Here is a 16575-nt window from a genome sequence, read left to right as displayed (position 1 = left end):
TCTACAACAATAATCTGCTTCATGTTGTTATTTACTGCTTTGTTTCTGACAATTACCTAAAAAAGAAGTTGGGGTAATTCACTGGAAAAAGTGTAGCTAAATCAGAAAGCGGTCTAATTAAGCAAGTTTATATATATATATATATATATATATATATATATATATATATATATACACACACACATATATATTATTTTTTGATAGGATATTCTAATAAAAGAGTAATATGGAAATTAGCCATCCCTCTGGGACAAAAATAGTGGCGCCCATAGCAGACGCTGGTGGCATTACCCCAGCAACAGAAGTCCAGCATCTGCTCCTTGGCTGCAGAGGGAGGGGAGGGATCTGTGAGGCCATGAACCCAATGCCTGCATAAAAAATTAGTGCCTTTTATTTCTAAACGGCAAAGGGAGAGAGGGAAAGGGACATGTGGGGCCATGAGCCCAGTGTCTGCACCCTGACCGGCCATGTGAAGGGAGGGGAGAAATAAACAAAATGGATCTTTCCACTTCCTGATGCTGACGGAGCCCTATGGGTGCTAGGGTCCTTCACTTGCAGCCCCCTGTCACAGCCCAGCAGCCCCAGTCACAGACTGGAGGCCCCCTGCCTGCAGTCCACATGCAATCAGTGTGATCCTGCAGGGGAGTGGGGGGATGAGATCTGGCAGGCACACTACAGACATCAAATCACTGGCACCGAGGCCACCCCCCACACTTGCAAGTAGTATGGTCCAAGGGGACGATTCCTGAGGCGTGGTTCCCATGGCAGCTGATGCGCACCACACCAGGGGGGGAAGCTGGACCTGATAGTCCAAGCTCCCGAGTACCTAAGCTGCAAGGAGTCATGAGCCAGGGCCCTGAGATAAGCATCCTCCCAGAGGCTGTGTGGAAGGAGGGGAGGAACCTCTAGCTAGAGGGCAGGGTGAGGGATGCTGGCTTCTTTGCAGGCCAGGCTGAGGGACACCTGCACCTCCACACACCTGTGCACAAATTTCATGCACCAAGCCTCTAGTATGTGTGTGTGTGTGTGTGTGTGTATAAAAGGCTAAGTTGACTCACTCATGCATAATACATATAAAGCTCTCGCTGGTGCCATTCGCACATGTGTGTTTTGATCTGTTATTGTCGATTGCGAATTTGGTTAACACTTCTATTATATGAAAAGGGTGAATAGTGATATTAAAATATTTCTTCCAATTAATTTCCTTTCAATGTGCATGAATCTGTGCCTTGAGACACTAGTGAGTTAATAAAAAAGAATCAAATAGGCAACCTCAAAGCATTGAAATACAGCCAATAATAACAAATATCTACTACCAATCAAATTGATGAGGAAACAAACATAAAAAACACAGTTTCTCCAATGCATGTCAACTATAATTCAATAAAAAATAATTGACAGTTGGGAACTTCATAGAGTTCACTTTTAATTGTAACTGAGGTGAAATCAAGAGTTTAATATAACCAAGTACCGTATTTTCCGGCGTATAAGACAACTTTTGAAACAAACAAAAAAAAAGCCTGCTCAGATTGGCCAGAGTCAGAGAAGCGGTCTATTAAAAAAAGAACTGGTGTTGCCTCAGAGGTGGGGGGTAGTCTTATACAGCGAATATAGGCCTAAACCTATGTTTTAACTGTAAAATTAGGGGGGTCGTCTTATACACTGGAAAACATGGGTTTTTGTTTTTGTTTTCTTCCCCAGCCATTCAAGTCATAGTGCTTTATCTAAAGAAATTGAAGAGATGAGACTCTTGCTTTGGTGTACAAGGTTTCAGGGATATACAATGATTTTAAATCTTGTTTAAAGGGTTCTATTATTGCATGTATGCTTATTTGGCTTAGAATTTTCTAGAAATCTAGCAGTGATAAGGACTTGAACATAACAGACTTGAGAAGGAAAGTAGTAAAAAGTTCAAGCAAACCCTGAGAGCAAAGGAGAGTCATCCAACAGTTTTGCAAAAGCAAATGGAGCTTTATTAAAAATTAAGTTACAGAGGCAGATGCTTGAAGTCTACACATATTTCTTATTATTATTCATTTTGGGATAAATGCTATATTCTTTGTAGATTCAAAATATTCTCAGAATCCCAAGGATGTTATAAGCCCTACAAGGACATAATTAAGCCTTTGTTGGTAGTAGAGAGATCTTTTTATTCACTAATTATAATAATCCATTGAGTTTTCAGCATTTTATATTTATAAATTATCATCATTCCCAACCTTAGTTATAATTGTCTATGGGTGACATTGTTTTAACCAATCAGAATAGAGTATAGAACTAGCTGGAATTTTTTTTTTTTTTTTTAAGTTTCCTATAAGGCCAAATTAGCAAAACTAGAAATTCAGCCTTTCTTTTTTTTCTGTGGGAATGTTCAACACATTGTCCACAAGTGAAATGCTTAGTATCAATGAAACTGTTATGATAAATGACAAAAAATTATATGATTTTAAAAAGGAAAGTTGATTTTTAAAATATTTATTGAGTACCTATATGAATAAGGCATAGAATTTAGAACAATAAAATTTTTAAATTAGAAAAGAGGATTTGCTTCCATAGGACAGAAATTATCTTGTGGAGATCGGCACATAGATCTGAAAAATAACCGAGTTTAAGAGGCAATAGAAGCATTATAAATACCAAATAACTATGAAAGAATAAGTATCATACTAGTTCAGATGAGAGAACAATAACAGATTGGAAGAAAACTGGCTGTGAATTTCATTTCTTGAAGGAAGTTAAAATCAATATGGACCTTAAAGTTAGAAAAATGTCTGAGAAAACAATCCAGCATGCCAGCCAGGTGAAATAGCTCAGAAGAGGACTCAGAGGTAAAGTTCCACAGTTTGAAGTGTGAGAGTTGGTGAATCTGGTTGGGGACACTGCTTCGGTGAATCTCAGTCACTACATGACTTTTCTCCCAAGCCACATTGAATAACAAATTTTAAAAATCTACAAGATTAAAAGCACAAAAGAAAGGGGGTCAACAATGGACCGTAATTTTATTAAGTATTTCTGTAAATTGAAAATAAATGGGATAAAATTGACAGAAAAAGCAAAAGAGAGAAATACAGTTTACAGAAGAAAAAAAAAAAAAAACCTTCTGAGATGAGTATTCTTCTATTCCTCAACTGGCTTGTAAAAATGTGGGTCCTGCTTTCATCTTTCACTCTGCTTTCTCTTTATAGCCAAGGATATTTTTCCATTGATGTTTAGAGAGAGTAGAAGGAAGGGAGGTGGAGAGAGAGAGAGAGAGAGAGAGAGAGAGAGAGAGAGAGAGAGAGAGAGAGAGAGAGAGAGAGAAAGAGAGATTTGATTGGTTGCTTCCTGCTCTCACCCAACCAGGGCTGGGGATGGAACCTGCAACTGAAGTATATGCCTTTGACCAGGAATTACAGACCCCCCACTTTGGTCCTCGGTCTAATGCTCTAACGACTGACCAAAAGTGGCTAGGGCTTCCTCCTCTTTCTAAGTTACCTAATTCAAATTTATGGCTTCAACTATCATTTACACAATGATTCCAAAACACTATACCTCTAACTCAGAACTCACCATTTTTTAGAATACAGTTCAGTATTATTAAGTATATGAATATTTTTGTGCAATCATCACCTCCATTCAACTTTACAATTATTTCCATCTTATAAAACTGAATCTCTATGCCCATTAAATAATAATTCCATGTCCCCCCTTTTCTCTAGCCCTGCCTCTATGATTTTGACTTCTTTAACTAACTTATATAAAATGGAGTCTTCTTGTGGCTGGCTTATTTCACTCAGCATGGTATCCTCAAGTTACATGCATTTGGAGCATACGCCAGAATTTAGAAGTTTAATAATATTCCTTTTAGAAGTTTAATAATATTCCATTGTATGTATATACCACATTTTGCTTATCTACTCATCCATCAATGGACTCTTGGTTTGCTTCCATGTTTTAATTATTCTGAATACTGCTGCAATAAACATGGGTATACAAATATCTCTTTGAGACCCTGCTTTCAATTTTTTTTGGATATATACCCAGATTGGTATTAGTAAATTATATAGTAATTCTAAGTTTTATTTTTTTAAAGAACTACTATATTGTTTTCCACAATGGCAACACCATTCTACATTCCCACCAACAGTACACAAGAGTTCCAATTTCTTCAAATACTGGTTATCCATTATTTTTCGAAGGAAGGAGGAAGTTTTGGTATGTATGGTGTGTGTTTTTTAATAATATCAACCCTAATGTGAGTGTGATGTGGTACTCATTGTAATTTTGATTTGTGTTTTCCTAATCATTAGTGATATTGAACATCTTTCCACATGTTCATTGACCAACCTATGTATTCATCTTCTCTAGAGAAAAGTCTATTCAAGTCTTTTATCCATTTTTTTATTCAGGCTGTATTTTTTTTTTATTGTGGTTGAATTTTAGAAGTTCTCTATTATGTGCTGGATATTAATTTCTTATTAGTCATATGATTTGAAAATATTTTTTGTAGGTTGATTTTTTATTCTATTGAAAGTGTTTTTGATGAACAAATATTTTTAGTTTTTCATTAAATATTATTTGTATATATTTCTTTTGTTGACTGTGTCTTTGATGTCATATCCAAAAACCATTGCCAAATTCAATGCCATGAGTCATTTGTTCTATGTTTTCTTCTAAGTTTTATAGTTTTTGTTCTTACATTTAGGTCTTTGATACATTTTGAGTTAATTTTTCTAGATGGAGTTAGGTAAAGGTTCTACCTCTTTAACATTTATTATTTCATTTCCTTTCTTTAGCTTTGGGTTTAATTTGTTCTTTTTCTAGTTCCTTAAATTGTAAACATAGGTTACAATAAGCCAATCATAAGATTGAGATGTATCTTCTTTCATAAGCATATTTAGCTGTAATTTCCCCCTTAGTACTGTTTTCACAGTGTCCCTACTGTTGATTTTTGGCATGTTGTTTTTTGGTATGCTGTGTTTTTATTTTCATTCAACTCTAAATATTTTCTAATTTCACTTGTGATAATTTCCTTTAGCTTTGGGTGTTGAAGTGTGTGCTGTTTAACTTATCTTTCAGTTTTCTGTGTTAATAATTTTTAACTTCATCCCATTTTGGTTGGAGAAGATATTTTTGTATGACAGCTAGGTTTTTAAATCTACTGAAACTTAATTTATGACCTATCCTGGAAAATGTCCCATGTGTACTTGAAAAGAATGTGTTTTGTGTTGTTGTTGAGGAGTATGTTCTTTTTATATCTGTTAGATCTAGTAGGTTTATTTTGTTGTCTGTTTCCTTACTTAACATTGGTCTGATTGTTCTATCCATTATTGAAAGAGAATTGAAGTCTACAACTACTATTTTGGAACTGTTTGGCAATTTTTGCTTCATATATTTTGATGGCCTGTTATTAATACATAAATATTTGCAACTGTTATATCTTTTGCTGTATTAAATCTTCTATTACAAAAGCAATCTCTTATTACATATAATGTCCTTCCTTGTCTCTTGTGAAATTCTTTTACATAAATATTTTATCTGATATTAATATAGCCACCCCAGCTCTTTTTTGGTTACTATTTACGTGGAATATCTTTTTCTGTACATACATGCTAACCTATTTGTGTCTTTTTTTTAACATATTTTATTGATTTTTTTTGCCCCCCTCCCTCTCTCCCATACATACCCTCCCTCCCCAGAGTTTTATGTCCATTGGTTGTACTTATATGCATGTCTATTTGTGTCTTTAGATCTATGTAAATCTCTTATAGATAGCATATAGCTATAATATATGATATTTTTTTTTAGTTCATTCTGCCAGTCTCTACCTTTCCATTAGAAATTTAATCCATTTATGCTTAAAGTAATTACTGATAAGGAGACTTCTGTCATTTTGTTTTCTATATGACTTATATCTTTTTTTGTCTCTCAGGTTCTGTATTAGTATCTTCCTTAGGATTATTTTTTTGTAGTGAAATGTTTTAATTTCCTTCTCATTTTATTTTCTGTTTGTACCTCTATGATCAGAAGCAGCAACTAGCAATCAGAACACAGATTCCTGATATTTGGAGGACAGGGTCCTTATTGTCATCCTGGCTCTGGCAAGCTGTGTGTAACTGCTTCAGGAACATGTGCATGGTGGCCTGACATTTGGCTTGTGAGTGGGAATGAATAGCTGAAAAGTGATGAAATTGATTGAAATTAATCACAATTTAATGCCTAACCCTTCTCCTGGTAGTATTAAGTCTTCAGTAAACTGTAGAGTTCCAAAATAGTTATATCAAATTCTGTCAGTGTAACTATATTTGTGTGGAAAGCTAGATTTCTGGTGTTTCCTACTACATCATCTTCCTAGAATCCTTTCATACCCAGGTAAGCCCTTTTTTTAAAAAAATTTATTTTATTGATTTTTTACAAAGAGGAAGAGAGAGAGAGAGAGAGAGAGAGAGAGAGAGAGAGAGAGAGAGAGAGAGAGCTAGAAACGTCGATGAGAGAGAAACACCCCCTACCAGGGATGTGCCCACAACCAACGTACATGCCCCTGACCAGAATCAAACCTGGGACCTTTCAGTCCGCAGACCGACACTCTACCACTGAACCACACCGGTTTCGGCACAGGTAAGCCCTTTTAAGGATCATCAACAGTTTGCTGTATTTGCAATGAATATAATGGATCACTGAAATGAGAATAAAATAATTTTTTTTCTAAATTAAAGATGAAATATGATACTAGGACCATTTCCAACTGCTTTCTCAATACATTTGCACAATTTTGAGTCTTTTTTCCAGTGATTCCAAAATATACTCTAGTAGATATGTGAAGACTTGGCATTGAAGAATTTTAATAATTTTCAGCATTCTTTCTTGTGTATTATTCTACTTAGTGACTCTCCTACTCAAATATAAAAGTGTGTTTCCCCCATGGTTCCATAGAATACTTATTTACAGGAATGATTTTCTGCCTGGCAATATTGCCTGTAGTATCAAAAATATTTGCTTTCACAGTCCCAACTTAGACATTGGGGAAGAGCAATAAGTACAAAGTGAAAAGTAAATATCATCTGAGTTATCTTAAAAAAAAAAAAAAGGATAAGTACACATAACTTTTTAAAATAATCATAATCTGTTAGGTAAGAATAAAATCAATGTACAAAACTGCAATAAGATATAAATACAAATACATAGTTTCTGAAGTGACAGGGTATAAGTATGAATATATACAGAGAGACCTGAGTGATTTTGTTCATTTATGAAGATGGGACTGAGTTAGGGGATTCTCCTTTCCCCTGGAAAATCCCAATTTCTTCCCTCTTAGAACTGAAAGGGGCTAACTCCATGTTATGAGGCTACAGGGGAATTTCAGTTAACTCCTGTGGGGAAAGAAATGGAAACAAGCATTCCTCAACAATCTTACTGACCAACCACGGGTTTCTCATAAGCATCTTTTGAATTACTGTAGGTCCCACTGAGGAATAAGTGGGCAAAATGGAATCACCACATTTAGTCATCCTTACTATACTGACTGCCACTAACTGTAACAGCTATTCATAAAGGCTGAACCCACCATGGCACATATAAAGAAACAAGAGGCCTTACAGGTCACCTTCAACTTCCTAACAGGCTGGATTAGCTCAGTACTAGTAGGGAGCAGGATACCTACCTATGAAATCAGCTAGCCATGAGAGTAAAAGTCAAACATTTCTTTGTTTTCCTTCTAAAATTACCCTCTATCATATTTTTTCCCCCTATTTGTCAGCTTTGCTGGTCATTTGAGTATATTTGTCTTTATAGATATACTGGAGGCTTAAGCTGGCAGTTGGACATCTTAGCTGCTGAGAAGTCAGGAGATGCTCCCACCACCATCACTGCACTCACGAGCCATGAGCCCGGCTTCTGGCTGAGCACACTGACCACCATGGGACAGATCCTGTATTGAGCGTTTGCCCCCCTGGTGGTCAGTGCACATCATAGCGACCGGTCGTTCCACCATTTGGTCAATTTGCATATTAGTCTTTTATTATATAGGCTATTTGGAAAATGTTTTGTCTTTTCTTAAATTTTTGCTTATTGATTTTAAAGAAAGGGAGGTGGAGGAAGAGAGGAGAGAGAGAGAGAGAGAGAATATCATTGTTTTGTTGTTCCACTTATTTATTCATTCCTTAGTTTATTCTTTTATATGCCCTAACCAGAAATAAAACCACAACCTTAACATATTGGGATGGCTCTCTAACCAACTGAGATACCCATCCAGGGCCAAAACATTTTTAGTTTAAAAAAATCTTTTGTCAGCCCTAATGGGTTTGGCTCAGTAGATAGAGCATCAGCCTGCAGACTGAAGGGTCCCAGTTTTGATTCTGGTCAAGGGCATGTACTTTGGTTGTGGGCATATTCCCAATAGGGGTGTGTAGGAGGCAGCTGATTGATGTTTCTCTCTCATCGATGTTTCTAACTCATCCCTCTCTCTTCCTCTCTGTAAAAAAATCAATAAAATATATATTTTTAAAAATCTTTTGTCAGTGTATAAAATGGGCTTTTCATGAATACAACAAAAAAATAAATAAATATTCTTAAAATGTTGGTAACTAGAAATAAGAGTGGAATCTCCATTACTAGGTCTGCTATTATGATAGAAGAATATAATTTGACATATAGCATAACTCAGATAGAATTGTATTAAAGGATTTTGTAAAATATGTTGAAAACTTAACATTTCTATTTCAAAACAATTCTAGTGAGCTATCCATGCAGATATACTGGCAGTAATAGAAACCATAACATTACAGATAGAAGGCTGAAGTGACATGTGGCCATGCATAAAGCAATGTCATCCAAGACCCTCACACAGAGTCCCAAATAAGTCTCATTCAAACCACCAGTTTGAGTTTGATGCTCTAAATTCTAACTTGAAAATTTTTTAGTTTACTTTTTTTAGGTCCCTGTTGCTTTTACTCTAAATCTATGCAGCCTGTTGGCCCAACGTGAATCTAGATGTGTCACTTTTCTCAGGTCTGCGAACCTCACTCCCAACAAGCATTCCATGAGTCTAGGATCTTCAGTGGTCATGAGAAAAGCAATGTTATCCATAAAACAGCTATATTGCATCTCCTGTTTTGTTCCCATTGTCATCCCTCTCATCCCTTAATTTTGTTCTTTGCTCCCTTGTATAATATATCAGCAACATTTCTCGACATTGCACAGGATTCCTGAACTCCAAGTGAGTCCAACACCATACCTGCAAAATCTTACCTCATCTAAGAACTTCTCATGGGCTTTCCAAATAAGTTATATTATTCATCTACCAAATAAATAAAAACTGCTCTATTTTATCATGTGTGTAATACATATGAATGCAGAAGACAAATTTGTATAATGGGGTCTGATATTTTACTCAGATCATGATATGTTTGGTATTTGCCATTATCTGTCATTACCTATCACTCGTCTTCATAGACTTTAACAAATCATCTTTAATCAAGAAATGAACGATATTGAGAAGAAAAACATTTTATTTCTCTTTCAAGGAAGAAAAAGGGAATGAGATAAGGAATCTGGAAAATAAACTATAAACTGGGTGACTATATACTATTTTAGGCATATTTCAAATATTACTACATTCAATAGCTTTTTATTTGAGATTTCACAGCAAATTAATAAAGGAGGTATTATAAACCCTCTTTGTTCAGATGGGAATCATGAGGCTAAAGAGACTGAGTAAAGTTCTCAAGGTCACAACTGCCATTAAATAGGGCAGGTGAAGTCCATATTAAATGTTAAATTAAAGATGGGAATAAAGGTATAAGTTTTCTTTAATGTCCCTTTGTTATACCTTTGACATCACTCTTCAGTATAAATTCTTGTTCCTGTGTGCGCAAATTGACCATAAATTGAGTTATGCCTTAGTAAGAATTTAGACTCCTTACAAATCCATGGAAGAGAATTTCAGAAACTCAAGGCTTGGGACATCACCTATTTCTACTAGAGATAGTAATAATTAAAAAAAAGTTAAATTTTTAGCTACCAAATCAGTCATAACTTCATTGGTTTATCTAAATAACTCCATCACTTTATTGTAAAGTCAAGATGAAATTCAAAACTGAACTAGGATCTGTACTCTAATAATGTCTGTGACCTTAACATATTTACCCAGACTTTACCACTCATAGTCATCCCCCAGACAGAGGAAATGACTCATCTTTCTAAAAACTGGAAGTGTTAAATTTAAAATAAAAACACTTCTTTAAATAAATTATAGGAAGTAATGTAATTGTGGTGTTACATATTAATCTAATCCATTTATAGGCCATTAATTCTTGGCTAAGTGGAAGTTTCAATAAAAGTAAGTCTATAATTGAAAAATAACAGGTAATCAGCAGAAAGAAGCATCTATGCTTAGATTTAATTATACTAGTAAGTTTCATATGAAAATTTAAACTTTTTAAAATTAAAAATAGTACTTCCACCCCATTTGTTTATTTTTGTAACAAATGTAAAAAATTTTCCAAAAATGAGAAACCATGAAGTACTTCCTTTAATTATAAATAATCTAGGATGAATTGAAAATATGTCTGTGCTAATTTTTCACTTAAAGATTCAGCTATTCTAAAACTCAATTTTAAGAAGTCCATTGAAATTAAAAGGAAGACTGACCTCATTATGGAAATAATTCAGCAGGGAAAAGCCCATCTTTAAGGAGATGGTTGGTACCCAGAACATAGCATATACATTTTTTATATGATAGAGTACAGGATCTCAGAAGACAGACAAAAGCTTCAGATGAATACCTCAAAGAGAAACTAAAAAGAAAAGGTTATCTATTTCAAAAGGAAGAAACAATTTTGAGGTCTTCCTCAAAAAGAAGTTTTGCTTTAAAACTCTCTAAAAACGAAAAATGTCTTGCTGATATCCAACTGTGAATAAAGCTTTGGCATTTCTAACCTTGGAGACCTTAATGCATGATATACACACAAAAAAAGCATGTACTGCAAAGTTCTATTACTAAGCCCCCATAAAAGAGCAAGGAATCATGCTAAGAAAAAAAGAAAGGGTACCTACACAAGACAACCTTCTACTAGATTTGCACTGGTGCCAGGATCTCAGACTTGAAGGCCTAAAAGCTTAGCTGAAGCTGGTATCCCAAAAATGCCCAGTGAAAGCAATAAAATAAAGGCCAAAGAAAATCTTGAAGTTTAAGGTCAAGATCAAAAGGCACTCGGAACCAATATTTTTGTCAGTGTATAAAATGGACTCTTCAGAAATATAGGAAAAAATAGTATTTTTTTTTTATTTCTAGTTACCAAAGGTTAATGAAATACTTTTATTACTAGTTATGTAAGGTTAATGCCTGGCAGAACAAAAAGTGACCTGAGCATGTTGTAGGTGAAGCAAAGCACTCATACTTGGCAAATAGAGTTGTTTTTATGGCTTGCCTTTATTTTTTTGCTATATAGTAGAGAATGTTGGTATGATCTTAAAGTAATGGGATCTTGGAAGATTGTAGGCCTACATAGACTTTGCTGGACATCTAGTAACATTAGATAAGACATTTCTATTTTTAGTTTTTATTTTCTTTTCCTCTGTTCTGGTTACTTTCCTGTAAGTTCTATCATGGTTAACAGCACTACCTCTCCCCTCTTTGAGCAAATGAAAAGTAAGGGACTCATCCTGATTCTTTCTTCTGCTACTGCACTTAATATTTGTCTTTAAATAGACTCAGTATTTAAAAAACTTAAATAAGTTGTGTTTTAAAAAAAATTCATATTATTAATTAAACTGGAAAACCATTATCAGTTACTATAAAAGAAATATATTTTTAAAAAGTCAATGAAAATAAAGCAAAATCAGCCAAAACCGGTTTGGCTCAGTGGATAGAGCGTTGGCCGGAGGACTGAGGAGTCCCAGGTTTGATTCTGGTCAAGGGCATGTACCTTGGATGTGGGCACATCACCAGTGGGGGGGGTGCAGGAGGCAGCTGATGGATGTTTCTCTCTCTTTGATGTTTCTGACTCTCTGTCCCTCTCTCTTCCTCTCTGTAAAAAATCAATAAAATATTTATTTTAAAAATAAATAAATAAATAAATAAAATATTTATTTAAAAAATAAATAAATAAAATAAAGCAAAATCATTAAATTTTAGCAGAAATCCACTCATTCTTTGTTTAAAATGCTGATTAACAAATACAATTTAAGACATAGATTAGTATCAATCTAAGACTTTCTCCTTAAATTAGAGAGTTTATAAGATAATTGAAAAGAAAATTATTTTTGCTTTGTGGGACTTAACTAATTTAAAACTGTGTCCTCAAGCAAAATGTCATCTGTAGCTGAGTCCCATACTTTGGGAAGCACTAGACTCTCATCTAAGAAAGAAAATCCAGACTCAATAGCCTGCTAGGATATTACTCCTCAACTTTATTTCCATAACTCCAAAGTGCAGTGAGACACACACAGCATGACCACATTAGTTCAGAAAGCTGAAGAGTGGCAGCCCGTTGAGCTCAGACCTCATGGACCACAGTGCTGCTCCAGTGATTTCCTGCAGGAGCTGTGAGATGCTTTCAAAGAGCCCCTGCAGGACTCTGCAAAACAAAAGGTAGGAGTGGTACCTTTTTTTAATTTTATAATGTTATCATCTCTTTTACTGGAGTTTATTTTGTTATTTTTATTAAAAGGGTTGGTATCATGTATATTTTTCATATTTAAAGTTAATACATAACGGTTAGGATTAGCACAATACTAAAAATGTAAAACTAGCCGAGACCGGTTTGGCTCAATGGATAGAGCGTCGGCTCAGGGACTGAAGGGTCCCGGGTTCGATTCCGGTCAAGGGCATGTACCTTGGTTGCGGGCATATTCCCAGTAGGGGGTGTGCAAGAGGCAGCTGATCGATGACTCTCTCTCATCGATGTTTCTAACTCTCTATCTCTCTCCCTTCTTCTCTGTACAAAATCAATAAAATATATTTAAAATAAATAAATAAATAAATAAATAAATAAATAAATAAAAGAGATGAAAATAACGGGCAAATTGGCATTAAATTTTTTAAAAAATGTAAAACTAAAGGTGGGGCCTTGTGTGAGTGTCCTTATTTTGCCAATACTTTGTAAATGCTGCTTCCTGCATGCAATTGCACTGACAGTAAACGATAAATGTAGAATCTTTATTGCAGGTTGATCTTTTGACATGTCAAGTCTTTGATTTTAATCACTACTTGCATCAATATCATCCCATTTCCTAAAACTTTGTTTTTTGATTCTCTGACCCACCCTTCTCTGAGTAGATCTTACTGCAACCAGGAAATCTCCACAGACATTCAATGGAGCCTGGAATTAACCTCATGTCCTGGGCCCAGAACCCACAGTGCCTGTGGAGTGTCCCACACATTCACGTACCCAGCAAACTGCAGCCACTCTCCTGTCCAACAATTCTGTCACCCCGTGCTCACTGCTGGATCTGTCCTGGAGTCATACACCACTCCCCAGGCTGTCACCTGTGTCCTAAGCTAACCAACCACTGTTTTAACAGGTGTCCTGCCCCTTGACTAGAATCTGGCCTAATACCTCACACCCTGCTCCTAGACACTGGCTGGCGCTCTGCTTCCAGCTAAATGAGCTCTTTCCTTTCCTAGCCTGGAGCTGCAACTATAGCACTGCCAGGTTAGGATTAGCACAATACTAAAAATGTTGCCATTTCAGCTGCCTGTTGCCGTATCCTCCCCCATCAGATTCCAACCCCTTATAATCAATCACTCAAGGCCCAGAAGGCTAGTCCCCCTTCCCTCAGATATTGTGACTGGAAATGCTGGTCACTCACCTACTTTACACACTTGGCCCTAGACCCCTTTTTCCTGCTTACTACTCTTTTCTTGACCCGAGGTTCAGCTCCTCTCACAGTAGGTCAGATGTGGAATAAGACTACCAGTGCAAAAAATGCTCATCACAGGGAGAAATCTTACAGGCATCTTTTTCATTCAATGCAAACAATCACTGCAATTGATCTGTCTGCTGGTTTCTTTTTAGTGAAAAATAAACCTTTACATTTTCTCTAATGAGAAAGCAGCAGTTTCCTCTTGTTTTATTGTTCCAGAATTTGATATGCCATAGTAGGATCCATTTTTTTTTTTTTGAGATACCATAATATGTTAGCTATTAGAGAGCCCAGCTAGTACTTGGATTAAGTAGTTAACTTTGTGTTATGAGCTTGATTTTTTTCTATAAAGCTCTCTGTACTATCTATAGTTTATGCTATCCAGTTTCCATGGCAACATGTTTGTTTCCATGGAGAAACAAAAAATGAACACCTGAACAGAGTTGAACTTGAAGATATAAAACTTCACTTGATGAACAATTTGCTCAGAGGTTCTTAAAGAACAAAATGACAAGACAAAAAAGCAGAAGCTATATATAGGTTTCAACTTTCAGTTCAGAGCTAAGAAACTACTTCTGATCTCTTTTGATCTGGTGAGTAACAAAATCATTTTTGGTGTCCTTAATAACAACTTTAAACTGTTCTTTTCCCTAAGGCAGTTTTTCTTTTCACTACCTAGACAACAGTCCTTTTTAATGATGATTTGATGGTTTAATTTTAGCAATTTGGTTCTCATAGTGGCAATTTACATATTTTAAGAATTACTGGAATTTTCATAATGCTGTCTAAATTTAAATCAACTTGGTTGAAAAAATAACTTATACACTAAAATGATGAAACTGTTGAGTAAATGACAATAAGATATTTTAAAATAAAAATAGATTCTTTTTCTTTCTTTCTGTCTTTCTTTCTTTTTTAATGTCCAGACTTTTCCTAGCCTACCTGCCAGTTTGTGCCATTTGAATAGAGCTTGCAAACTGCAAATGGATGGAATTTCAGCTGTTATATGAAAGGAAGTCAATAGCCTTAGTTAAGGCTCACACTACAATGACAAATTCCTAACACTTATTATAGCAGGACTTTGAATGTTACCAGTAAAATAATTCACATCCATTTGCAAGCTGCATTCAAGTGACATAACTCCACTTGTAAAAAGACAGCCAGGCTCCCCTCTTTGTTCTGCAACCTCCCTCCTTCTGCCTGCCTACTTCCCCCACTTTGTAATCTAGACACATACACTTCTACCCCACTTCTTTGTGTGATGTTCTCCAGCCTTTGTGTTTTGTTTGCCCTTAAGTCTCGACCTCCTTTTCCCCATTTTGTTCTGATGTTTTTACTCTACATTTTCCTCACCTTTTCTCTGGCTTCACTCTCATTTTTTACTCTTTCCTCTTCATTCTTTAGCTTGTCTTGCATTATCCTTATTTTCAGTGTCCTTTCCTGCCTTTAGCTTATTTCTATTCTTGCCATTGTTTCTTCCTCTATTTGCACCCTTTCTTCTCCTGGAATTTTGTGCATTTTGCTCTGTCTTCTTCTTATTATGTATTGTTTTGAATGCCCTCTTTTTCACTGTCCTGCCATGCATTATTTTTCCTTGATTGTTTGAATCCTAGTCCAACTGACTTTGTGCAAAAGATTATGATTGGGCCAACTTAAAATATTTAATATAATAAAAGTGAGAAGAAAAAATAGCCTCAGAAAATAGCATCTTAAACATTAGACAGCTTTCTCACAAATCAGTCTCTTTATTCCCATGTTCACAGGAATAGAATCAATGAGATTTGTCATCTTCTATATTTGTGTGGATCAGGCATTACTCACCCTAATCAAGTAGTCAAGAGCAGGGCTCTGAAATCAGTAAGTCCAGCATGCTGAGTTGTTGCCACTCAAGATAAAATAATCTTTGTACATTATGTGGTCAACTGACAAGCAGCAGTAAAGATGTGTCTCAGGATTAATTGTAGTTTTTGAAGCAATAGTGACAAGGAAACAGGACACAAAGGTTTTTGTCCTACTCATTTTTGTATGGTGTTGAGGTAGAAGTACTTTCATCATTTTATATTATTTATTCTATATGGCAGATACAACAGTAAAAATTTCTTGAATACAGATTTCTTTTTTCTGGTCCCATACCATCAGATGACATACATTTTGAGTTGCTCTTTTCTTCTTCTTTTTAGTTTTGGGAATTGGATGTTCATCTTTCTTTTCTAGATTTTCACATAATTTCCAAAAGTATACAATAATGTAAAGGTAAGTAGTCCACTCAGGTTTAAATGCATTCTTTGAACTATAATATATATATATATCCTAATATCTGATTTATCCGTGACTATATAGTTTTATAAACTATATGAGAGAGTTATATATAATTAAATCTGCTGGCATAGTGGCGGATTCTTAATTTATGTGTGTTCATACTTGAAATTAATCTTTAATGTAGATTATATTTATTAAGCACCTAAAAGTCAGGTTCATCCACCAACAAAGTTATGGTCTTTTAAATCCATGAGGGAATACTGGTACCCCCCAACATCTAGTGGCTTTATTGCACTCAAAGACTTGGTCACTCATTTTCACATACTTTTTTGTTTTTCTCAGTTTACTGCTTTTGCATTTAACAGTTTTAATCTTGCTTAAAGACCACGGGTTCTGAGAAAGACCATAATTTGGAAATTAAACCACTGTTATATACAATTTTTTAGTACAGAGGAATTTTCCATATCTTTACTT

This window comes from Pipistrellus kuhlii, unplaced genomic scaffold (assembly GCF_014108245.1).
Source record: "Pipistrellus kuhlii isolate mPipKuh1 unplaced genomic scaffold, mPipKuh1.p scaffold_m20_p_10, whole genome shotgun sequence".
Taxonomy (NCBI): domain Eukaryota; kingdom Metazoa; phylum Chordata; class Mammalia; order Chiroptera; family Vespertilionidae; genus Pipistrellus; species Pipistrellus kuhlii.
The sequence above is the reverse complement of the archived record's forward strand: the minus strand, read 5'-3'. Positions refer to the sequence as shown.